We start from the raw sequence: 7195 nt of genomic DNA, 5'->3' as shown, positions 1-7195 counted from the left end.
AAATGTAGAAAATGCCATGCATATCAAGAAACAATTGAACATATTACAGGAGGGTGTAAAGTAATTGCAGGCACCGACTACACGAATAGAGACAACACAGCAGCAAAAATCATACACCAAGAACTCGCACTAAAACACCAACTGATTCAAACACGCACACCATACTACAAGTATACACCGTTAAACATACTACATAGAAAACAACGAATACAAATTATACTGGGACAGGACATTACATACGGACAAGACAATCGCACATAACAGACCGGACATTACACTAATTAATAAAACCGCACACACAACACAGTTAATAGACATAGCCATCCCAAACGACGCTAATCTCATACACAAAGAGCAAGAAAAGATCATAAAGTATACTCCACTAGCAATAGAACTCAAAGAACTCTGGAAGCAAGAACAAGTAACAATAGTACCGGTCGTACTCTCAGTCACAGGACTCACAACAAAAACATTTACACATTACTTACAAGCACTACAGCTCAGCACACATATACACACAAACATACAGAAGGCCATATTACTAAACACGGCAAATATGGTCAGAAAGTTTCTCAACCAATGACACTAAACGCCACACATTACCACATGATGACTTGGTTAAGACCCGTCTCATGTGAAGCATACCACCATGAGTGAGTAAAAAACGACGATAATAATAATAATAATATCCCTTTATTTTAAACTCAAACCGCCTTCATAAATATAAAAATAAAAAGAGATTGAAATTAAATGTCATGTTCTAAGCTAAAACTAAAAATTAAATGTAACGGAAAAAAAAATACATTACTTGTATTAAATCAACTTAACCCACAAAATTAAATCATTTCTGATAGTCGACAAGAGACAAGATGTGCACGCTAAATGATAACTTGTTGCATGCATATCATGCTAATCGTAGACACCCCCCTTAAAATTTATGTTTAAAAAATAAAATAATAATAAAATAATCTTTCTTTAATTTATTTTAATTAAAAAATGTTTTCCACTGACACTGTTTGGACCAGATTTTTAATTTTACTTTTAAATGATTCGTATGAATAAGTTACCAAGTCATTGCCGTAATATTCTTGTATCTTATTAAAAACTTTATAAGCATTGAATAAAAAATTTCTTTGTCCAATCTTTTTCTTTGTACGCGGTACATTACACTTATTGGATATCTTCCATCTGGTAGAGTAATTATGTATGGGTAATTCCAGTTCGTTGTTCAGGCGATTTTTATATAAATATCGAGCAATGGCAATAAAGTATAACTGCTTTACGCCGAATAACTGCGATTCATGAAAAACTAGATGAGACGGACATCTCTTTGGTCTTTGTAATATGGCTTTGATGATTATTTTTTGGACCACTATAATCTGGTTAATGTAAGACGTCGATGCTCCCCCCCCCCTATTAGTATACCGTAACATAGTAGAGCTTGGACGTATCCGAAATAAATTTTCTTTAGAGAATGCAAGTGCAAGTATAATTTTATAGTGTGAAATAGGTAAGTGAGTTTTCTAAGTTTACTTACAAGGTGTGAAACATGCACATTCCATCTAAGGTATTGATCAAAATATATCCCTAAATACCTTTTTAATGTAAATATCGCACTTGCAATTAATTTGACTACATCCAAGACAGTGTATTTGCAAGAGATCCAGCGTTTGTTGTTCTGATAGATTATACAATTTAAAAGTCATAAAAACCGTTTTATTAAAGTTTAGGCACAGGAGATTATTATCTAGCCCATGTTTAACATAAGATATGCTATTCTGAGCTTGCACATACACTTCCTCCCAGTTCTTTCCCGTTACAAGTAATACTGTGTCATCGGCATATGATATTAACTTAGTGTGCTCGTTGCTGTTCATTAATAAGTCGTTTGCATAAATTATGTACAATAGAGGTCCCAAAATGGAATCCTGTGGAATACCACGAGAGACGCCTAATTCTGTGCTCAACTTTCCATTACAGTAGACCCTTTGCTTCCTATTACTCAAAAATTTTTTTAATAGTTTACTTCCACTCCCACGTATACCATACAATTCTAATTTTTCCAACAGTATTGGAATAGGCACGCAATCAAAAGCCTTGGATACGTCGAAAAATATTGCCATTGTAGGAATAGAATTGTCTAGGTTTGCGTAAAGATTTGTAGATATAGGTAAGCGCGTCTTCGGTGCCTAACTTATGCCTAAACCCAACCTGCTTTTCTGAAAATAACCTCAAAAAAACTGTACAGTTGCTTTTTTAAATGCGTCTCAAATATTTTTGATATGCACGATGTTATTGTGATGGGTCTATAATTTTCCATAACCTGATTGTTACCGGATTTAAACATCGGTTTGACAATGGAAATTTTTAAAACATTAGGATAATTTCCATCTGTATAGCATCGATTCAAAATTATACTTAAAGGCAATCCAATATTTTCCGCTAATATTTTTATGGTTTTGGTAGATATGCCATCTGGACCCACACTATGCGTGTTCTTTAATCCTTTAATAATTTGTATTACCTCTTCTGTAGTTATCGGTTTTAAAAATATGTTTGCCCGATTGCTACTTATGTTATGCTGAAAATATGGATTCTTAAGGGGTAACTGCTTCGACAAATTTTCTGCTATACTCGAGAAGTATTGATTAAATTCATCTGCAATCTGTTCAGAGTTGTTAATCAGCACCCCTTGTTGATTTCTGATAGAAGTTATATCACTCCTACTATTTCGAATATTCATAGATTCCTTAGTTACTTGCCATAATTCTTTAATATTCCTGCAATGATTAAATTTGTCCTGGTAGTATTTCTTTTTTACTTCCCTAATTAATATATTCACACGGTTTCTTTGTATTTTATAATTTTCGTACAAATACTCATTTTCACGATGTTTGATATGTAATTTGAATAGATAATTTTTTGTATGTATTTCATTTATTATTTCCTCCGTCACCCATTCCTTTTTCCTTGCTCTTGGTTTGTTGTCTTTATATTTTACAAAAGTTTGCGATTTAATTAGATTATTAATTATTGTAATAAAATATTCGGTTGCTTCATTTATGTCTTGATTTACTAAACTATTAGACCAATCAAAATTTTTTAATATGCTATTAATTTTTTTGAAGTTTATAATTTTTATTTCCCTCTCCCTATCCTTTGCAGGCACTTTATTCGGTCTGGGTGTTTGTAAATATAATGCTATAGGAAAATGATCCGATACTTTATAAGATAAGACGGCTGGGTGTACTTTAGTTATGGTTAAATTCGTTTTCACAAAGTAATGGTCTATAATTGACTCAGAATCCATGAATACTCTAGTAGGCTTGGTAATACAATTTCCAAAGTTATACATTAAATTTAAATACTCTCCCGGTATTCCCACAGCTGTTGAAATATCTATATTTATGTCACCAGCAAAAATTTCAGTTCCAATTAGCCCAGTGTTAGTTAAATAATCATCAAGAGCTTTTAAGAAGGAATTTACATTAGTAGAAGGTGACCTGTAGACAGCAGTTATCCCTATTTCCATGTTATTGAAAATTACTTTAGTTCTCATAAACTTAAAATTTTCAAATGTATAAATTTTGGTTTCTTGAGATAGATCAGATTTCACAAATACTACAACTCCATCCGCTTTATTAAAGCGACTATTATTGTAGTACGAGTTGTACTGCTCCAAATGGAAGTAATCCTCATTCTGTAATACCCAAGTTTCTGATAATATAACTACATCATACTCTGTTTTTAGTGTTTTAAATAAAGCAATTAAACTGTCAAAATTTTTATGCAAACTCCTAATGTTCGTTTGAAATATTTTTATTAAAGATTGACCACTCAATTCCAAGGTTGGTATTAAATTCTCTATACTTTTCTATCTCGTCCAAATATATGTCAGTAATTTCCGGAATTTCTTGTAAATCTATATTCATTTTCAAATTTCGCTAAATTAGGGTTAGCTATTAGTCCGAGTCTCGGTCCTAGTGTTAGTCTGTATTTTTTTATTATGAGCATCAAATTGTGATTTTTTTACACAAGACGTATGGCAAAGACGATAAAGGTTGAACTATTAACCCGGTAAGAGGGTGGTAACAGTTTAAAATCTGTAAAAACAGCTCCAGTTTGTTAAGTGTATTGTTGGTCGCCTACAGCCACCTGTTCCATGTCGTGATACTAATACCATGAGATCAAAAATGAGTTGCTGTCGAGTCACCGTTGGAATTTTTGTTTACATGGTAAATCATATTTAACTTGAACTTCAAAAGGCGACTCGACAACAACTCATTTTTGATCGCCCGTTATCATGATTCCATGCGTTTGATCTGTTTTTTTAGTGTGCATTTAAGAAAAATTCCCTATAGGTATATGCCCATCGTCACCGCAGTTACCCTCTATAGCCGCTCATGGAAAGAAAACGCGAATCTGGTAGGAAATAATAGTTATTTACATAAAAGTCAGGAAAATGACACATTACTGGAGAGGAAATATTGAAGTACGAGACCCCTTTGGAGCCGAGTATTTTAATTTCCGAGTCAGGTAATGTCATTTTCCTGACGAGTTTTACCCGAAATCGTATTTTAATATAAAATTTCAATTTTGATACATAACTTTTGATTAATGTCAATCTATCAGTGATGCCAGGAGTCATTATAGACATTTGGACATGTCACAAATGCGGCTTGTAAAGTGACAGGCGCGGCCAGTAAAGTGATAAGCGGCAGGAAACCTTAGTCTGCTCCGCCTGTGTCATAGAAACTAAAATTTCCTGACAGAAAGTAGTCATGAAAATGAAGGTTTCGGGACGATTTTGGTTAAAACCGAGGTAAAAACAATTAGAGAATACTAGTGGACATATTATAGCCAGTTACATCTAGTAAAGCCTCGAGTAAAGCAATATTACAAACATTGTTTCCAAAATTGTAAACAACCCGTTAAATGACTACTGATAATATTTACCTTATTAAGTGTTTAACCAACTTACTTCTCTATTTAGGGGGCCCACTGTAGGTGCATATAGTTTGCACGAATGAAAATCTTTTATAGAATATTGGTAATTAAAGGTTTCACTAATTTACTATTATTAAAGATTTCGTCGGATTTTACAAGCAATGTATTACGTATCTATCTCGGGATATATATTTACGGAAAATTGCTTTTGATTTAATTAAATGTTCTCGTGTTCACATAAAAGGTTTAATTTTCGAAATTACTAACGCGAAAACTTGAACTTACACAAAATTGCGTATTGCTAATAGCTGCTCGAGTAGCTACTTATGCAATATGATGATCCAGATTGACCGTAGTGTCTTACCCAGTTCAAAAATGGTCGCCAACCAGGTGAAGATCATCCACTACCATGAAGATCTCTCATCTCAGCTTATCACACTACCGTTCAGAAAATGAAGGTGTTTGTAGATCGACGACCGACCGTCAGGAAGCTTGCAAAAGAGAGAATCTCAACATTCATTTTGAGCGAAAATTTCCTCGTTTGCTCAATCATGAAGAAGATTATAACGGGTGTACAGTTAGATTCGCGGATATGGGACACAGAAATAAAGTTCAAGCATAAAGTGAGTTGGCAAAAAATCCAATGTCAAGGTGGTATGTTTAAATGTGCGCTTTCGGTGTCATGGTCGAATAGCAAAACGTCACTACAACGAACATGCATGTTTATGATGGGACATTTGGAATTAGTCAAATGCTCAAATTTAAAACACGAGGTGAAATTATGGAATAATAAAAACAATCTAGCTACGAGTTTGACCATTAAATAAATAGAGCATGCAAATAAATAAGTGCAAATGATAAAGGCCAATTTACATTAGGCAATTATCCTTGAATCCCACAAAGCGCTTGAACTTTTTATTGCAAAATGTGAAGGTACGTCTTCATTTACATCAAATGACAGTCGAGATATTCCCCGAGATATTCACACTGAAAAGTGGTGCTTTCAAAATCACGCTTTGTGGCAGCAAGTGCAGGTTTTCATGACCCATATAAATTATACATGCAGTGCAGTGATTTTTACAGATTGAGGACAATCGAGTCTGTTCCAGTCAGATTGATGAATATTCAGAATATTACGTTTATTTGCTTTTCATACAACGCGACACAGGTAGCACAATTGTTAATATGTAGGCACCTACCGTTGGGTTTATATAAAATTACCGTCATGCATTTAAATTAGTTTGGGAAATTTATGAAGTGTGCAAACCGCAAACTTCCTCTTGACATAAAAGGACGACTGTCGAGGTTTCAAGATCGATGTCGCTGTGCTAAAATGCCAATACACTACTTACGCTTTTTCCATTCAAGTAGAGTCGCGAAATATTTATTACTTTAATCCATTTGAGCTCATGTGACCTCAAAAATATGGAAACATTTATTAAAACATAGACAAGGACACTCATATTCGATAACTCTTTAATGAGTAAAATAATTAGATACCGTCGATGCTAATCCTATAAGGACAATTTTTAGCAAAAAGAGCTTCAGTTGAACTGAAAATTAACCTAAATGTTTCGTTCTCGGTTTTGTTTTAGAACACAGTACGGGGTGTCTCATTTTCGACACTTTTATAGGGCATCTCCATAAATTTTAGTGCATCTAGATAAATTCTAGTGCTATCAAAAATGTAAAATAGGCGTCATGTACTCTTTTGGGGTCGACAAATCACAATTTCAAAATATTCTCTCGCTTAAAAGATCCAAGGAAAAAACAAAAAATTGTCAACTTAAGAGTTTTTTTTAGAATGATTGTTGAATAATCTATTATTTTCCAAATACATAAAATAAAAATGTTATCAGACCTAACATCATTTTTTTGAATGGAACTTCATACATATTTTAATCTAAAAGATAAGATCGAGGATAAGATATTAAATTTCTTTTTCAAAAATATAACACCAGAGATAATATTCAAAAAAGATTCAAATGATTCATTCATTTTTAAAAATTTAAAAAAGGTCCAAATGGTTTAAAAAAATACACAAACATTTCAATGATTTGGTTTTTTAAACACTGTTTAATCAATATTAAATTTTGGAAAATTAACGAACCTAACTCATTTTTTAAACGGTACACCCTGCATACTTTAATCTAAAAGATAAAATCGAGGATAAGATATTCAATTCTCTTTTCAAAAATATAACACCAAGGATGAAACCTCGGATGATACGTACTCAAAAAAGATTCAA

Source organism: Photinus pyralis, unplaced genomic scaffold (assembly GCF_008802855.1).
Source record: "Photinus pyralis isolate 1611_PpyrPB1 unplaced genomic scaffold, Ppyr1.3 Ppyr1.4_LG1, whole genome shotgun sequence".
Lineage (NCBI taxonomy): Eukaryota > Metazoa > Arthropoda > Insecta > Coleoptera > Lampyridae > Photinus > Photinus pyralis.
Note: the sequence above shows the minus strand (reverse complement) of the source record.